We start from the raw sequence: 18,786 nt of genomic DNA, 5'->3' as shown, positions 1-18,786 counted from the left end.
TAAATCTCTCTTTACTATTATTCTGACATTTCACATTCTTAAAATAAAATGGTGATCCTAACTGACCTAAGACAGGGAATTTTTAATGGGATTTAATGTCAAGAATTGTGTCAAGAATGTCAAGAATTGGATAAGGTGCATGTGAACTTCCGACGTCAACTGTACATGACCTCAAGCCAGTGGGTTTGGAGACGACTATGAAGCAAAGGCCAGCCAACGAGAGCATACAGGTCGAATGTGTGGGTAACGTATATGGGGCTTTGGTGACGAAACGGGTGGCTCTGTGATATACTGCATCCAATTTGCTGAGTAGAGTGCTGGAGGCTATTTTGTAAATGACATCGCCGAAGTCAAGGATCGGTAGGATAGTCATTTTTACGAGGGTATGTTTGGCAGCATGAGTGAAGGGATGCTTTGTTGAGAAATAGGAAGCCAATTCTAGATTTCATTTTGGATTGGAGATGCTTAATACGAGTCTGGAAGTAGTTATTACAGTCTAAACAGACACCTAGGTATTTGTAGTTGTCCACATATTCTAAGTCAGAACCGTCCAGAGTAGTGATGCTAGGCGGGCGGGCAGTGATCGGTTGAAGAGCATGCATGTAGTTTTACTTGCATTTAAGAGCAGTTGGAGACCACGGAAGGTATGGCAATGAAGCTCGTCTGGAGGTCAGTTAACACAGTGTCCAAAGAAGCGTCAGAAGTATACAGAATGGTGTCATCTGCGTAGAGGTGGTTCAGAGGATATCCAGCCGCAAGAGCAACATCATTGATGTATACAGAGAAAAGAGTAGGCCCGAGAATTGAACACTGTGGCACCCCAATAGAGACTGCCAGAAGTTCAGCAACAGGCCCTCCGATTTAACACACTGAACTCTGAGAAGTAGCTTGGAAACCAGATTGCATAGTGGAGAAGGTACAGTGGGATTCAAAATGGTCGGTGATCTGTTTGTTAACTTGGCTTTCGAAGACCTTACAAAGGCAGGGTAGGATAGATATGTCTATAACAGTTTGGGTCTAGAGTGTCTCCCCCTTTGAAGAGGGGGATAACCACGGCAGCTTTCCAATCTTTGGGGATCTCAGACGATATGAAAGACAGGTTGAACAGGTTAGTAATAGGGGTTGCATCAATTGCGGTGGATAATTTTAGAAAGAAAGGGTCCAGATTGTCTATCCCAGCTGATTTGTAGGGGTCCAGATTTTGCAGCTCTTTCAGAACATCAGCTATCTGGATTTGGGGAAGGAGGAATGGGGAGGCTTGTGCAAGTTGGGGGTGCAGAGCTGTTGACCGGGGTAGGGGTAGCCAGGTGAAAAGCATGGTCAGCCGTAGAAAACTGCTTTTTGAAACTCTTGATTATGATAGATTTATTGGTGGTGACAGTGTTTCCTATCTTCAGTGCAGTGGTCAGCTGGGAGAAGGTAGTCTTATTCTCCATGGACTTTACAGTGTCCCAGAACTTTTTTGAGTTTGTGCTACAGGATGCAAATTTCTGTAAGGAAAGCAAAGGCTAGCTTGGGGATGGTCATTTGACCGCGGACTTATTACAGATGCAGGCAATGAGGCAGTGATTGCTGAGATCCTGGTTGAAGACAGCCGAGGTGTATTTAGAGAGCAGGTTGGTCAGGATGATATCTATGAGGGTGCTCGAGTTTACGGATTTGGGGTTGTACCTGGTAGGTTCCATGATAATTTGGGTGAGATTGAGGGCATCTAGCTTAGATTGTAAAACAGCCAGGATGTTAAGCATATCCCAGTTTATGTCACCGAACAATACAAACTCTGAAGATAAATGGGGGATATTAATTCACATATGGTGTCCAGGGTGCAGCTGAGGGGAGTCTAACAAGCAGCAATAGTGAGAGACATATTTCTGGAAAGGTGGATTTTTAAAAGTAGAAGCTCGAACTGTTTAGGCACAGACTTGGATAGCATGACAGAACTCTGCAGGCTGTCTCTGAAGTAGATTGCAACTCCACCCCATTTGGCAGTTCTATCTTGGTGGAAAATGTTATAGTTGGGGATGGAAATTTCAGAATTTTTGGTGGCCTTCCTAAGCCAGGGTTCAGACACAGCTAGGACATCAGGATTGGCAGAGTGTACTAAAGCAGTGAAGAAGAAAAAACTTAGGGAGGAGGCTTCTGATGTTAACATGCATGAAACCAAGGCTTTTACGGTTAAAGAAGTCAACAAATGATAGCGCCTGGGGAATAGGAGAGGAAATGGGGGCTACAGGGCCTGGGTTAACCTCTACATCACCAGAGGAACAGAGGAGGAGTAGGATAAGGGTACGGCTAAAGGCTATAAGAACTGGTCGTCTAGTGCGTTGGGGACAGAGAATAAAAGGAGCAGATTTCTGGGTTCAAGGCATAATGTACAGATAATGGTATGGTAGGATGTGAGTACAGTGGAGGTAAACCTATGCGTTTCGTGATGATGAGAGGTTTCACCTTTGGAAACTACAATTCACATAGGTGACGCATGTTTGTGGGGCAGGACGAAAGAGCTATCTAAGGCAATTTTAGCGGGACTGAGGGCTCTACAGTGAAATAAAACAATAAGAACTAGACAAGACAGTAGGTAGACAAGGCATATTGACATTAGAGGCATAAAGCAGTCACAGGTGTTGATCAGGAGAGCTAAGACAACAACGGGTAAATGGTGAAGAAAGGGCAGAGCGGGTCAGTTAGATACATACAGGACCTGAGTTTGAGGCTGGGGCCGACAGGTAAACAAAATTAGGTACTGTGTTATTGAAACAGTCCATGAGGCATCAGCGGTGTAGCCGAGTGGTCATAGTGTCAAAAGAGTAGCAATAGGTGAGACAGGGTGCTGTACGGTATTCACTACTACACTGGGCGAGGAGGGGACAAAGCATTCAGAAAAAGCTAACGGGCCGGGGCTAGTAGATGGTTACAGAATAGCCTGTTGAGACGACATCGGGCGATCACATCGGCAGTCCAGTCGTGATGGACCGGCGGGGCTCCGCGTCAACAATAAAAGGGTCCAGGCCAATTGGCAAAGGAGGCTAGCTGGCAGCTAGCTAGGAGTATTGATCCAGTGTAATGATCCAGAGAGGCAGGAATCCGGTGATATGGTGGAGAGAAGCAGTGAGATTAAGAAGTGAGATTAAGATATACTGTATATACGAAAAAAGACTGGCTATTTACAAGGGTTAAGACACGGGATAAGAAAAATACAGATATACACGTCCTACTGCGCCGATATCTTGGATTTTAAATGTATGTCAAGAAGCAGTGCGGCTTGGCAGGGTCGTGTTTCGGGGGACGCATGGTGCTCGACCTTTACCTCTCCCGAGTCCGTACAGGAGTTGCAGCATTGGGACAAAACTGTCATTGAGTGGCTGCTGCCATACATGTAAAACATGTATCACTAGACACTTTAAACAATGCCACTTAATATAATGTCTACATACCCTACATTACTCATCTCATATGTATATACTGTACTCTATATTACCTACTGCATCTTGCCATCTTTATGTAATACATGTATCACTAGCCACTTTAAACAATGCCACTTAACTTCTTCGATATAGGGGGCGCTCTTTTAATTTTTGGATGAAAAACGTTCCCGTTTTAAACAAGATATTTTGTCATGAAAAGATGCTTGACTATGCATATAATTGACAGCTTTGGAAAGAAAACACTCTGTTTCCAAAACTGCAAAGATATTGTCAGTCAGGGCCACAGAACTGATGTTACAGAAAAAACCCAGATAAAAATACAATCAGGAAGTGCTGCATTTTTTGAAAGCGCCTCATGGCAATGACTCCTTATATGGCTGTGGAGGAGCTAGGAGTCAGTTTACCTTTTCCACGTTTTCCCAAGGTGTCGTATTTGTAGGCATATCATTGGAAGATTGACCCTAAGAGACTACATTTACCAGGTGATCGCTTGGTGTCCTCCTTTGCAATTATTGCGTAATCTCCAGCTGCAGTACTTTTCTGTTTGCTACTGAGGAGAAACCCAACTGCCACGAAGGATTCATTTGGAAAAAAGTTTGGCGTTGTAGTGAATGAATTTTCATATTTTTTTCTTAGCCAAAAGTGATGAACAAAACTGAGCGATTTCTCCTACACAAATAATATTTTTGGAAAAAATGAACATTTGCTATCTAACTGAGAATATCCTAATTGAAAACATCCGAAGCTCTTCAAAGGTAAATTATTTTATTTGAATGCTTTTCTTGTTTTTGTGAAAATGTTGCCTGCTGAATGCTAGGCTTAATGCTATGCTAGGCTATCAATACTCTTACACAAATGCTTGTGTAGCTTTGGTTCAAAAGCATATTTTGAAAATCTGAGATGACAGTGTTGTTAACAAAAGGCTAAGCTTGTGTTTGAATATATTTATTTCATTTCATTTGCGATTGTCATGAATAGGAAACATTGCATTATGGTAATGCGCTTGAGGCTATGATTACGCTCCCGGATACGGGATTGCTCGTCGCTAGAGGTTAATATAATGTCTACATACCCTACATTACTCATCTCATATGTATATACTGTACTCGATACCATCTACTGCATCTTGCCTATGCTGTTCTGTATCATCACTCATTCATACATCTTTATGTACATATTCTTCATCCCTTTACACTTGTGTGTATAAGGTAGCTGTTGTGAAATTGTTAGGTTAGATTACTCGTTGGTTATTACTGCATTGTCGGAACTAGACGCACAAGCATTGCCACACTCGCATAAACATCTGCTAACCATGTGTATGTGACAAATAACATTTGATTTGACTACCAACTGGGGAGAAAAAGGGGTAAAAGTACCAGCAAAAAAAGGAAAAAGGAAAAATAGTCAATGAGCTCTAAATTAACACCATTCTACTGACAATGCTTGTCTATGGAGATTGCATGGCTGTGTGCTCGATTATATATTCCTGTCAGCCATGTTTGGCTGAAAAAGCCGAATGCACTAATTTGAAAGGCTGTCCACATATCATTGTAGATATAGTGTATATTCCGTTTCGTCTGTCCATTAAAGAAAACTATTCCATCAGTCTACATCCTATTATCGTGTGTGTGTGCCTGTTTGTGGTAATAAACCTGTGTGGACTGTAATCTTCTCCTACTGGTCATTCACCCTTTTAACACAAGGACGCAGGCCGATTGTACCTATATATATAAAAACGGCACCTCTTTCTGAGTCTACCACCAGATGGTGGCTCTCTTTTTCAGTCTCACTGGGGCGGCTCCCCCTCTCACTCTCACGGCTCCCACTCTCACTGGGGCGGCTCCCACTCTCACTGGGGCGGCTCCCACTCTCACTAGCGCGGCTCCCCCTCTCAGTGGGAGCCCCCCCCACCCCCTTGCTATCTGGCCATCTCTGCCTCTCACTGGCTCCGCCTCACTGGCCGTATCTCCCCTTCACTGGCAGTCTCTTCCTCTCTGGCCGTCTCTCCCCGACTTGCTCTCTGGCCGTCTCCCTCAGCCTTACCCTCGATATCCATTTCCGCCCTCCACCTGCCTCTGCCTGCCTCGCTCTCCCGCTGCCTGCCTCGCTCTCCCGCTGCCCTCCATCTCTTCCGCTGCCCTCCATCTCTTCCGCTGCCTGCCTCGCTCTCCCGCTGCCCTCCATCTCCCCCGCTGCCCGCCTCGCTCTCCCGCTGCCCTCCGCTGCCCGCCTCGCTCTCCCGCTACCCGCCTCGCTCTCCCGCTGCCCGCCTCGCTCTCCCGCTGCCCGCCTCGCTCTCCCGCTGCCCTCCACCTCTCCCGCTGCCCTCCACCTCTCCCGCTGCCCTCCACCTCTCCCGCTGCCCTCCATCTCTCCCGCTGCCCTCCATCTCTCCCTCCATCTCTCCCGCTGCCTGCCTTGCTCTCCTGCTGCCCTCCATCTCTCCCTCCACCTCTCCTGCTGCCCTCCACCTCTCCCGCTGCCCTCCACCTCTCCCGCTGCCCTCCACCTCTCCCGCTGCCCTCCACCTCTCCCGCTGCCCTCCACCTCTCAGGCTGCCCTCCACCTCTCAGGCTGCCCTCCACCTCTCAGGCTGCCCTCCACCTCTCAGGCTGCCCTCCATCTCTCCTGCTGCCTGCCTTGCTCTCCCGCTGCCCTCCATCTCTCCCGCTGCCCTCCATCTCTCCCGCTGCCCTCCATCTCTCCCGCTGCCCTCCATCTCCCCCGCTGCCCTCCATCTCCCCCGCTGCCCGCCTCGCTCTCCTGCTGCCCGCCTCGCTCTCCCGCCTCGCTCTCCCGCTGCCCGCCTCGCTCTCCCGCTGCCCGCCTCGCTCTCCCGCTGCCCGCCTCGCTCTCCCGCTGCCCGCCTCGCTCTCCCGCTGCCCTCCACCTCTCCCGCTGCCCTCCACCTCTCCCGCTGCCCTCCATCTCTCCCGCTGCCCTCCATCTCTCCCTCCATCTCTCCCTCCATCTCTCCCGCTGCCTGCCTTGCTCTCCTGCTGCCCTCCATCTCTCCCTCCACCTCTCCCGCTGCCCTCCACCTTTCCCGCTGCCCTCCACCTCTCCCGCTGCCCTCCACCTCTCCCGCTGCCCTCCACCTCTCCCGCTGCCCTCCACCTCTCAGGCTGCCCTCCACCTCTCAGGCTGCCCTCCACCTCTCAGGCTGCCCTCCACCTCTCAGGCTGCCCTCCATCTCTCCCTCCATCTCTCCTGCTGCCTGCCTTGCTCTCCCGCTGCCCTCCATCTCTCCCGCTGCCCTCCATCTCTCCCGCTGCACTCCATCTCTCCCGCTGCCCTCCATCTCTCCCGCTGCCCTCCATCTCTCCCGCTGCCCTCCATCTCTCCCGCTGCCTGCCTTGCTCTCCTGCTGCCCTCCATCTCTCCCTCCACCTCTCCCGCTGCCCTCCACCTCTCCCGCTGCCCTCCACCTCTCCCGCTGCCCTCCACCTCTCCCGCTGCCCTCCACCTCTCCCTCCGCCCTCCACTCCGCCCTCCACCTCTCCCTCCGCCCTCCACCTCTCCCGCTGCCCTCCACCTCTCCCGCTGCCCTCCACCTCTCCCGCTGCCCTCCATCTCTCCCGCTGCTTGCCTTGCTCTCCCGCTGCCCTCCATCTCTCCTGCTGCCCTCCATCTTCATACATCTTTATGTAAATATTCTTCATCCCTTTACACTTGTGTGTATAAGGTAGCTGTTGTGAAATTGTTAGGTTAGATTACTCGCTGGTTATTACTGCATTGTCAGAACTAGATGCACAAGCATTTCGCCACACTCGCATAAACATCTACTAACCATGTGTATGTGACAAATAACATTTGATTTGACTACCAATTGGGGAGAAAAAGGGGTAAAAGTACCAGCAAAAAAAGGAAAAAGGAAAAATAGTCAATGAGCTCTAAATTAACACCATTCTACTGACAATGTTTGTCTATGGAGATTGCATGGCTGTGTGCTCGATTATATATTCCTGTCAGCCATGTTTGGCTAAAAAAGCCGAATGCACTAATTTGAAAGGCTGTCCACATATCATTGTAGATATAGTGTATATTCCGTCTCGTCTGTCCATTAAAGAAAACTATTCCATCAGTCTACATCCTATTATCATGTGTGTGTGCCTGTCTGTGGTAATAAACCTGTGTGGACTGTAATCTTCTCCTACTGGTCATTCACCCTTTTAACACAAGGAAGCAGGCCGATTGTACCTATATATAAAAAAACGGCACCTCTTTCTGAGTCTACCACCAGATGGTGGCTCTCTTTTTCAGTCTCACTGGGGCGGCTCCCCCTCTCACTGGGGCGGCTCCCCCTCTCACTGGGGCGGCTCCCCCTCTCACTGGGGAGGCTCCCCCTCTCACTGGGAGGCTCCACCCCCCCTTGCTATCTGGCCATCTCTGCCTCCGCCTCTCTGGCAGTCTCTCCCCGACTTGCTCTCTGGCCGTCTCCCTCAGCCTTACCCTCGCTATCCATTTCCGCCCTCCACCTGCCTCTGCCTGCCTCGCTCTCCCGCTGCCTGCCTCGCTCTCCCGCTGCCTGCCTCGCTCTCCCGCTGCCCTCCACCTCTCCCGCTGCCCTCCACCTCTCCCGCTGCCCTCCACCTCTCCCGCTGCCCTCCACCTCTCCCGCTGCCCTCCACCTCTCCCGCTGCCCTCCACCTCTCCCGCTGCCCTCCACCTCTCCCGCTGCCCTCCACCTCTCCCGCTGCCCTCCACCTCTCCCGCTGCCCTCCACCTCTCCCTCCACCTCTCCCGCTGCCCTCCACCTCTCCCGCTGCCCTCCACCTCTCCCGCTGCCCTCCACCTCTCCCTCCACCTCTCCCGCTGCCCTCCACCTCTCCCGCTGCCCTCCATCTCTCCCGCTGCCCTCCATCTCTCCCGCTGCCCTCCATCTCTCCCGCTGCCCTCCATCTCTCCCGCTGCCCTCCATCTCTCCCGCTGCCCTCCATCTCTCCCGCTGCCCTCCATCTCTTCCTACTCAGAGGCATGGGGAAAACCAGCCATCTGGTGAGCTGGAGCAGAGAGAGAGAGGAGGCTCACTGTGTCATAATGGGCCTACCTTCGTCGCGGTGACGTCAATCCAACCCTAGCCAACCCAGCAAACCCCTCTTCCTCTTCAAACCCCCCTCCCTCCTAACCCCTGCTATTTTTAGACCTGACTTCAAGATGCATTTCTCTCATTTTTCTCTCCTGGGTCTGTTGTAGAGTTGGGAAGTCTTGAGTAATGGTGTCAGTTTCTGTAGCAACACAAGACAAAAGGGTTGCCTGGGTCATGTTCATTAGGCACCAAATAGAAGAAAACGAGATAGATTGGGACTACCTGGACTTGTACAATACGAAAGGCTCCTTTTCACTTTCCATTTAAAAACATGATGTATGTTATGGTCCTACTGAACACCACCCTAGTTTAACTCAGCCGTGTCACTTGCAATATATTCCATGACAAGTCATATGTGTGCAGTTAAAGAGTGAATTGACTGGTACACACATAGACTGAATTTCAGTTTAATTGAAATGTACTGAACCAATCTCAGGTTGCCTCTTTCTACATGGAACCAAATGGATATAATAATACATAGATATACACAGTGTACAAAACATTAAGAACACCTTCCTTTTGCCCTCAGAACAGCCTCAATTTGCCAGGGCATGGACCCTACAATGTGTCGAAAGCGTTCCACAGGGATGCTGGCCCATGATGACTCCAATGCTTCTCACAGTTGTGCCCAAGTCGGCTGGATGTCCTTTGTGGACCATTCTTGACACACACCCATCATCGCTTTCACCTGGTCAGTCTGTGTTTTGTACACAGTGTACATCCTGAAATTGTTCTATTTATCTATATAGTTGGGACATCGCATTGCAAGCTCAATTTAAACCGTATGGCCTTTTGTCTCATCCACTAGTCCAATCCAAAACAAATAGCAATAAGTGTTACGATTTTGCCCAGAACATTTTTACTGAATCAGAAGTGTTAACTGCGTTAGAGCCGACGCCCCGAAAGCTGTTTCTCACAGAGACACGGGCAATGGATATTGCAGCAAAATCATACCTGTCCTTACATCTCAATAGCTACAGATGCCAAGGTAATAAAACAATATAAATCTGTCAGTTTGCTTTGCTTCCATTTGTTATTGACTAGGTCTTTAGCAGGTATTTTATTGGATAAAACCTACTGTATTTTTTACCCCCTACCCAGCCACGTGTTTCGACAATTAATAGCAGATCAGAGCTACAGTAGACCAATATGCAAATAAGCCATTTGCCACACAGGTCTGCCATCTTTGAACTGAATGTGTGTTTACAGGCAGTAGCAACAACGCGACTTTAGAGCATTAGAAAGCATTCACCAAAAGCCATAAAATACTGTACATCAGAATGTATTTCTACAAATATGTAAATATCACAGGAGTCCTTACATTTGGGAACTTTACAGTCAAATTTATCAAACAACCATGCACAAGTAGGCCATCTCTCCTCCCTAAGATCAACAACTAATGTTAACCAGAGCAAGGGAAGGTAAAATCTAATGAGGTAAGAGTAGATAAACCCTCAATTTTTTTCAGCACACACTGTAGTTGGCTGTCAAAATTGCTCTGATAAACGATGGGGAATAGTAGCCTGCTCACCCATCTGCAGCTCGCCTGCCAATGCATGCTTGTTAGGCTGGACAACAGAATGAGTCAAAGTTCATCCAAGGTTGAAAAATGGCCAAAGAACATTGGTTGAGCTGGAACACTAGTCATAGCAAATTAATTTACATTTTACTTATTTACTTCTGACTGGAATGATCCTTAGAATTCCATTTTCCCTAAATGACACCCAAAAATGTACACCTTTTTATTTTACCACTACAATCTGTTTTTAAGACAAAGCTGAAAAATAAAAACTTGATGGTGCCGAGTGTGCTTGTCTGAATAACATAACGAGGAAGTAGGAAAAAAATGGCAAAATGACTATTTGGTCGAGTGATTGATTACAGCAGAGTACGCTTCCCAGCCTTACATAATTAGAAAGAGGAGATCATCCTGATTAAAATGGTGCCTGACTTTAAAAAAATCCAAATATTCACATTGCGAGATATTTTGTGAAATAAACAGACATACCTACACTACCGTTCAAAAGTTTGAGGTCACTTAGAAATGTCCTTGTTTTGTGAAATAAAAGCACATTTATTGTCCATTAAAATAACATAAAATTGATCAGAAATACAGTGTAGACATTGTTGATGTTGTAAATGACTATTGTAGCTGGAAACGGCTGATTTTTAATGGAATATCTACAAAGGTGTACAGAGGCCCATTATTAGCAACCACCATTCCTGTGATCCAATGGTATGTTGTGTTAGCTAATCCGAGTTTATCACTTTAAAAAGCCAATTGATCATTAGAAAACCCTTTTGCAATTAAGTTACCACATCTGAAAACGGTTGTCTGTGTTAAATTAGGGTTGGACTGAAAACCCACAGGACGGTAGATCTCCAGGAAGAGGGTTTGGGCACCCAGAAACAAATAACTTCTGAAACTCGTCAGTCTATTCTTGTTCTGAGAAATTAAGGCCATTCCATGTGAGAAATTGCCAAGACACTGAAGATATCGTACAATGCTGTGTACTATTTCCTTCACAGTACAGCGCAAACTGGCTCTAACCAGAATAGAAAGAGGAGCGGGAGGCCCCGGTGCACAACTGAACAAGAGGACAAGTACATTAGAGTGTCTAGTTTGAGAAATAGACGCCTTACAAGTCCTCAACTGGCAGCTTCATTAAATAGTACCAGCAAAACACCAGTCTCAACGTCAACAGTGAAGAGGCGACTCCGGGATGCTGGCCTTCTAGGCAGAGTTGCAAAGAAAAAGCCATATCTCAGACTGGCCAATAAAAGATTAAAATGGGCAAAAGAACACAGACACTGGACAGAGGAACTTATTTCTCTCAGATATTGCGCACAAATTAGTTTACATCCCTGTTATTAAGCATTTCTCCTTTACTAAGATAATCCACCTGACAGGTCTGGCATATTAAGAAGCTGATTAAACAGCATTATCAATACACAGGTTTAAGCTATGGACACAATTTACTTTTATCAATAGCAAATTTACCGTGCCATTTATCCGCCGCCATCACCTCATGTTTCATGTCTCAATATCCAGCAAACTTCGCACAGCCTCTGATGAGGAGTAGGACAACATTCCACAGGCCACAATCAACAGCCTGATCAACTCTATGCGAAGGAGATGTGTTGCACTGCATGAGGCAAATGGTGGTCACACCTGATCCACGCCCCTACCTTTTGGTATCTGTGACCAACATATGCATATTTTACCTTCAATTATCAAGGCAAGTCAGTTAAGAACAAATTCTTATTTTACAATGACGGCCTACCCTGGGGCCAAACTCTACCCTGACCAATTGTGCGCCGCCCTATGAGACTCCTGATCACGGCCGGTTGTGATACAGCCGGGGATCAAACCAGGGTCTGTAGTGACGCCTCTAGCACTGAGATGCAGTGCCTTAGACCACTGCACCACTCTGGAGCTGTATTCCCAGTTGTGAAATCCATAGATTAGGGCATCTTTTAATTATTTCAATTGACTGAACTGTAACTCAGTAAAATCTTTGAAATTGATGCATGTTGCGTTTATATTTTGGTTCAGTATATAAATCATAAATTAAAATCATAACAAAATGTAAATCCTAATTTAGCCAAGAAGAACAGGTTGCCTACACAGTAAAGGGGGGCATGATGTTTGAGGGTGGATGCAGAAGGAGAAGGAAGTGTGCACCATTAAAAAGGGCACTTGTAACAACAAAAGTAATGTACAGTCATGTAAGGCATGGGACCTATTCAGATTTTGTGTAATTAGACAACATGAAAGTCAAATCTGACATTGATTTGACAAAAGCTGGATCTCTTTTAGCCATGACCAGCCAGCCTTGGTGTTCGTAGACAGCCCTATTTTGTTATTTATTAGGGACTAATTAAAATGTTCATGCCTAGGCTATATTAAATGAGATTCCTAGATTGTATTTTGTAAATTATATTATACAAATATTATATTTAGAAGTGATGTTTTATGTTCCCCATCTACTGTATCCATGTGGAAGAGTTAGGTTACTGAATAATTGTCACATTAATATACCAATCAACCCATTATGTTAAAGCACAGAAATGTAGTGCTTTAACATAACTATCTACTTTTGATGTTAATTTGACAAAAGATGGACCCTTTCTATCCACGACCGGCCCGTCCCGCCCCACTACCCATTCAGCAGCACAGCAGTGGAAAGACGACAAGGCAGACAAAATGAAGAAATTATAAAACTGATGTTGGACAATCAAATTCTATATGTAAATAAACAAAATTCGTCAAGCCTGGTTCATTACAAGAAAGCTTATTTACAATGCTTCTGTGAAACGAGTCCCACGGCATTTATGAAAGCACAGTTCTACTGGTTGATGATAATAAATGTTGTGTTTAATGTAATTTCAACTATTGTGGGGTCGTGACTCTTGGCATATTATTGTTAAAAACAATTTTTCCTATTTTAGGCAGTTACCTACCTAGTGATTGCAAAATGGTGACTCTCCAATGTGAATAGTTGGCAACGATGTTTCCTTTCCAAGTGCTACTGAAATGCACCAATGGCACATGATACACACCATTACTCTACACGTCTATCAATCCATTCCAAATCTATATACAATACATGTCAAAGGGGCGGCATATGTTGATCTTGGTTAGGACGCAGCAAAACTGCTAGGACTGGGCCTGAAGAACAATCATTTGCCTCTAATTTACATGCGTTTGCGGTGGACCTTGGTCTGCTCAAATTGAGCTGCTGTTGTTGGGAGATCAAAATTGTCCAACTCCTTGGAACAGCTTGCAATGAGCATCCGCCTCGTTACGTTGTCCTCAAGAAGGCGTGATCTTGAGGCCGTCTTTACTGTTCTGGAGAAAGAATTCCCTCTCGGCGGGCACACTGGAAACAGGGATAATCAACACAATCTTCGTAAATTTTGTTCAGTCGGTGTACACTTCACTGAAGTCCCAGAACAGTAAAGACGGCCTCAAGACCTTGCGTCTTTTGTGTGAGTAAAATTAGAAACACACACACACACACTAATTTCCAAGCAGCTTGAAGATTTACCAGATTATTACGTATATTTTCCTTTGAACTTGGAGCACATCGACTGGTATTTCTCCCAGACAATTTGGCCAGTAACACTTGTATTTATCTGCAAAAAATAAATAAATATGGGCCAAAGGACGCAATTTACCTGCAAAAGGAAACCCTTGTGTGTGTGTGTGTGTGTGTGTGTGTGTGTGTGTGTGTGTGTGTGTGTGTGTGTGTGTGTGTGTGTGTGTGTGTGTGTGTGTGTGTGTGTGTGTGTGTGTGGTGGCGACATGGCTCTAGCTGGCCCATGGTAAGCCTTTGACCTGGAATCAGGTCCGACACCACGGGAGCCAACGTAGAAACGATTTGAGTAGAGCAGCCGAAAGGCCCTGGGGGTGAATAGTCAAAGGCCCTTGTCATGTCCAGAAATAAACCCATAACCTCTAGCCCTGTGCTTCAAGTGTAAAAAAAGGTCCTGAATTCCAATCGACTCCTATAGTCACTGTAGCTGAATATACCAACTCAAACTCCCTGGTCTGGTATACAGATACAAATCCCCACATAAAAAGCATCTAACAAGCCAATTACATTGACAGGCGATTCATTAAAATATCACACAAATGTATGTGCATGTCTCTCCTCTTCATAAAAGTGGAGGCGGGGAAGAAGAGCAGCTGAATCTTGATGAGGGAATGGAGATGGTGTGAACTTTTTCTAAAAGTAGATATCATATCCAGCACCAACCCAGTGTCTATATACAGTGCCAGTCAAATGTTTGGACACACTTACTCATTCAAGGGTTTTTCTGTACGCTTGACTATTTTCTACATTTTATAATAATAGTGGAGACATAAAAACCTTGAAATAACACATATGGAATCATGTAGTAACCAAAAAAAGTGTTAAACAATTCCAAATATATTTTAGATTCTTCAAAGTAGTAACTAAAAAAGCATTAAACAAATCAAAATATATTTTATATCCTTCAAAGTAGCAACCCTTAGCTTTGATGACAGCTTTGCACACTCTTGGCATTCTCTCAACCAGCTTCACCTGGAATGCTTTTCCAACAGTCTTGAATGAGTTCTCACACATGCTGAAAACTTGTTGGCTGCTTTCCTTCACTCTGCGGTCCAACTCATCCCAGACCATCTTAATTGGGTTGAGGTCGGATGATTGTGGAGGCCAGGTAATCTGATGCAGCACTCCATCGCTCTCCTTCTTGGTCAAACAGCCCTTACACAGCCTGGAGGTGTGTTGAGACATTGTCCTGTAGAAAAACAAATGACAGTCCCACTAACTGCAGACTAGATGGGATATCACTGCAGAATGCTGTGGTAGCCATGCTGGTTAAGTGTGCCTTGAATTCTAAATAAATCACAGACAGTGTCACCAGCAAAGCACCCCCCCCCCACCACCACACCTCTTCTTCCTTGCTTCACGGTGAGAACCACAAATGCGGGTGATCGTCCGTTCACCTACTCCGCGTCTCGCAAAGTCACGGCGGTTGGAATCAAAAATCTCAAATTTGGACTCAGACTGAAGGACAGATTTCCACCGGACTAATGTCCATTGCTTGTGTTTCTTGGCCCAGGCAAATCTTTAGTAGTGGTTTCTTTGCAGCAATTCGACCATGAAGGCCTGATTCACGCAGACTCCTCTGAACAGTTGATGTTGAGATGTGTCCGTTACTTGAACTCTATGAAGCATTTATATGGGCTGCAATCTGAGGTGCAGTTAACTCTAATGAACGTATCCTCTGCAGCAGAGGTAACTCTGGGTCTTCCTTTCCTGTGGCGGTCCTCATGAGAGCTCGTTTCATCACAGGGCTTGATGGATTTTGCGACTGCACTTGAAGAAACTTTAATGTTTGTATTGACTGACCTGTCTTAAAGTAATGGACTGTCATTTCTCTTTGGTTATTTGAGTTTATCTTGTCATAATATGGATTTGGTCTTTTAACAAATATGTCTCTTTTTTGTATACCCCTTACTTAGTCGAAACACATCTGATTGGCTTAAACACATTAAGAAGGAAAGGAACTCCACAAATTAACTTTTAACAAGGGACACCGGGCGGCAGCGTAGCCTAGTGGTTAGAGCGTTGGACTAGTAACCGGAAGGTTGCGAGTTCAAACCCCCGAGCTGACAAGTTTACAAATATGTCGTTCTGCCCCTGAACAGGCAGTTAACCCACTGTTCCCAGGCCGTCATTGAAAATAAGAATGTGTTCTTAACTGACTTGCCTGGTTAAATAAAGGTAAAAATAAATCAATTGAAAAGCATTCCAAGGTCCATTCCAACCTCATGAAGCTGGTTGAGAGAATGCCAAGAGTTTGCAAAGCTGTCATCAAGGCAAAGAGTGGCTACTTTAAAGAATGTAATTTATTAAATACATTTTTATTTGTTTCACACTTTTTTGGTTACTACATGATTCCATACATGTTATTTCATAGTTTTGATGTCTTCACTATTATTCTACAATTCAGAAAATAGTAAAAATAAAGAAAAACCCTGGAATGAGTAGGTGTGTACAAACATTTGACTGATACTGTATATATAAACATCAATGTAAACAGGATGCACCTGAGCTCAATTTCGAGTCTCATAGCAAAGTGTCTGAATACTTATGTAAATATGGTATTTCTGTTGTTTTTCTGTGTGTTTTTTAAAACATTTTTTTTGCTTTGCCATTATGGAGTTTAGTGTGTAGATTCATGAGTAAAAAATATAATTGTATCAATATTTCAAATAAGGCTGTAACGTAACAAAATGTGGAAAAACGGAAGGGGTCTGAATACTTTCCGAATGCACTGTCTGTTCATAGCTAGCTAGCAGCACAAGCAAACGCTGTGAAAATATCTCTTTTACCCACCATCAACACCAACAATCTCTGCACAGCACAACAAGGTGAGTCCAAAAAGGTATTGTATGCATAAATGATGGAGTATGACAGGGAGATATGTGTACTGTAGCTAATAAAGTAATACTAAGTGTGTGTTGTGTAGTAAGCTGTTACTAGCCCATGTGCCTCACCCTAATAATTTGCTCCCTTTTCCCCTCATAACTTAGCCTACTGTTCTGACTTGGTGGAGCACATTTAACCTATAGCCTGTTTTAGAGAACTGTCAACATTGAATATTGTCATTGGCTGCTTATATGCCCCCTTTATCCTACAATTCTGACTTGGTGTACAGGGAGAATACTGTAAGAACGGCCCATGTTCTGAATTCTGTCGCTGTACATTTCAAAAGTGCTGAACAAACAGTTATATTGACTACGTCCATCCTAGCTCGCTCATTGACTTTGGCTCCTGAGTGGCGCAGCAGTCTAAGGCACTGCATCTCAGTGCAAGAGGCGTCACTACAGTCCCTGGTTAAAATCCAGGCTGTATCACATCCGGGCTTGATTGGGAGTACCATAAGGCGGCGCACAATTGGTCCAGCATCGTCCGGATTTGGCAGTCATTGTAAATAAGAATTTGTTTTTAACTGACTTGCCTAATTAAATAAAGGTTAAATAAAATAAAAATGGAATTACATTAATCCGCTCAACGTCCCCTTATGCCATCGTTTGCACATATCAATTGTCAGTAGAAACCACATTTGTTTATGCAAGTCAGCCATATCAGCTATGTTTTTTCAAAGGCAGTAAATTAGGCTGAATGAACTGTTTTGCTGGCAGACAAGGCGCCACTGACAGCCAGGTGCAGCAGTGGTGAGGTGTTGGGACTAACAGTTTGCCAGCACTGTTTGTGCAATTAATGTACTGTTTAGTGTTTGGCACCGTCATAGTGCAATTAATGTATTGTTTAGTGTTGTGTTGTGGCATTGCTGGCATGCATCTAAATTATCATTTTTTTGCCCCACCAAGATTTACGTGATATAAATCTGCACCGTTCCTACATATTGTTTGGTTGTGCTTGCCTGGAACTAATGACAGGGGGAACTATGCTTCACGAACAGAATATTTTCAAGCAAACATCTGCTCCTCACCTGGTTGGTCATCGGAAGCGTAAAGTAAAAAGACTGTAGAGAAGCAATTATCTGCAGAAAAACCGTCAGGACACCTAAGTAATACCCTGGGTAATCTTGAACCTAAGTAATAACCTGGGTAATCTTGAACCTAAGTAATACCCTGGGTAATCTTGAACCTAAGTAATACCCTGGGTAATCTTGAACCTAAGTAATACCCTGGGTAATCTTGAACCTAAGTAATGAACCCTGGGTAATCTTGAACCTAAGTAATACCCTGGGTAATCTTGAACCTAAGTAATACCCTGGGTAATCTTGAACCTAAGTAATACCCTGGGTAATCTTGAACCTAAGTAATACCCTGGGTAATCTTTGAACCTAATCTTGAACCTAATACCCTGGGTAATCTTGAACCTAAGTAATACCCTGGGTAATCTTGAACCTAAGTAATACCCTGGGTAATCTTGAACCTAAGTAATACCCTGGGTAATCTTGAACCTAAGTAATACCCTGGGTAATCTTGAACCTAAGTAATACCCTGGGTAATCTTGAACCTAAGTAATACCCTGGGTAATCTTGAACCTAAGTAATACCCTGGGTAATCTTGAACCTAAGTAATAACCTGGGTAATCTTGAACCTAAGTAATAACCTGGGTAATCTTGAACCTAAGTAATAACCTGGGTAATCTTGAATCTAAGTAATAACCTGGGTAATCTTGAACTTGAATGCAACAGAGGTGTTTTCTAACACTAGAGGATTAGGGAGAGTGTACATCAAATCGTATTTGTCACATGCGTGAAATGCTTACGAGCCCTTAACCAACAATTCAGAACAAGAAATAGTTACGAAAATACAACACATTTGCAACAATGTTATTCTATCTTTCCGCAATTGTATGCCATCTATGGCACTGGGTCATGTTCATTACGGCAATGTTTTGAAACTCAAACAGATGAACATGATCCTGTAATTGAGTGGTACAAACTCCTCCTCGACCTAGACGCTCCCCCTGTACGGACATTGTTCCAGATGCCAACAATAACTGTCAATGAACTGAATCTGAATGGGTGGAAACCAAAACACTAGGTAAAACAGGCCATCCCCAGGGCTGTATTCAATAATGCACACGGTATTAAAACAATTTACATGGAAACATGTAAGCAAGTGTTTCTCATTGGACAAATTCAGGTATGTTCCTCATTTTGGCCTGTTTGCTTGTGTTTGGTTCCTTGTGAATACTACATACCAGTTTTCAACAGGGCCAACAACACCATAATGGC

At 45.0% G+C, this 18,786-nt stretch overlaps 1 protein-coding gene across 3 annotated transcripts in view; it reads right to left on the bottom strand.

Moving 5' to 3' along the window:
- efr3a (EFR3 homolog A (S. cerevisiae)) overlaps positions 1 to 18,786 on the bottom strand; it is a 250,798-nt gene that overhangs the window by 99,339 nt on the left and 132,673 nt on the right. The gene's annotated exons all lie outside the window — the stretch shown is intronic.

The sequence above is a fragment of the Oncorhynchus gorbuscha genome, linkage group LG22, assembly GCF_021184085.1.
Source record: "Oncorhynchus gorbuscha isolate QuinsamMale2020 ecotype Even-year linkage group LG22, OgorEven_v1.0, whole genome shotgun sequence".
NCBI lineage: Eukaryota > Metazoa > Chordata > Actinopteri > Salmoniformes > Salmonidae > Oncorhynchus > Oncorhynchus gorbuscha.
The sequence above is the reverse complement of the archived record's forward strand: the minus strand, read 5'-3'. Positions and strand labels throughout refer to the sequence as shown.